Source organism: Eretmochelys imbricata, chromosome 28 (assembly GCF_965152235.1).
Source record: "Eretmochelys imbricata isolate rEreImb1 chromosome 28, rEreImb1.hap1, whole genome shotgun sequence".
Taxonomy (NCBI): domain Eukaryota; kingdom Metazoa; phylum Chordata; order Testudines; family Cheloniidae; genus Eretmochelys; species Eretmochelys imbricata.
In genome coordinates, this window is record NC_135599.1 from 6155032 (window position 1) to 6156002 (window position 971).

The 971-nt window shown below is 49.3% G+C and overlaps 1 non-coding gene across 1 annotated transcript; it reads left to right on the plus strand.

Annotated features, from left to right (window-relative positions):
* Positions 1-527: 527 nt before the first annotated feature.
* On the plus strand, positions 528-599 carry TRNAM-CAU (transfer RNA methionine (anticodon CAU)). Its single transcript has one exon. It is a non-coding gene; the product is annotated as a tRNA-Met (tRNA).
* Positions 600-971: the final 372 nt, after the last annotated feature.

Consider the following 971-nt stretch of genomic DNA (forward strand, 5'->3'; position numbering starts at 1 on the left):
CCAGCGGGCATAATTGGACACTGCAAGACGGAAGGTCCTAGGGTTGTGTCTGGGACTGGAGATATTGGCTAGTGTCATTCGGTTGCACAATCCAAGCAACTTACATGCCAGAGGCCATGTGAGAACAGCCTGGGAGTGGGGGTTCTCACAGCAGAGCAGGGTAAGGCTGGCTCCCAGAGTCGAGGATCAGAGTGACCTAGCAGATCACGGGTCCAGATAACACCAGGGGAACGTCACAGTGAGGTAATGTTTTTTATTGGACCAACTTCTGTTGGTGAAACCAAATGCAGATGGAGTGTCTATTCCACAGAAACAAGCCCACACATGTCAAATGTTATAACCCCCATCCTTTCACAACCCTTTCATCCTTACTCACAAGAGTGCATTCAACACTGTACTTTCACTTACTTATAATTAAACACACAGCCAGCTCTCATATCCCACCACCCTGCTGCCAATCTCCATGGCAAGAAGACCCCTGTCCCCTGCTGCTATCACAGCCTCAAGTCAGCTTTCAAGCTACACCCAGCAGAGTGGCGCAGCGGAAGCGTGCTGGGCCCATAACCCAGAGGTCGATGGATCGAAACCATCCTCTGCTACTTGGTTTTTGGGGGAGGGATAGCTCAGTGGTTTGAGCATTGGCCTGCTAAACCCAGGGTTGTGAGTTCAATCCTTGAGGGGGCCATTTAGGGATCTGGGCCAAAAATTGGGGATTGGTCCTGCTTTGAGCAGGGGGCTGGACTAGATGACCTCCTGAGGTCCCTTCCAACCCTGATATTCTATGATACACAGTCCTGAAGAATAGCTCAGAAGCTTGTATTTTTCACCAACAGAAGTTGGTCCAATAAAATATATTACCTTCCCCACCTTGAGTCTCTAAGTTCATCAAAAGTCAAACGTCTGAAAACCAGGAAATGCAGAGTTAAGGTACACACTAACACCACCTTAACCCTGCCCCTCTGTTGCTGGGA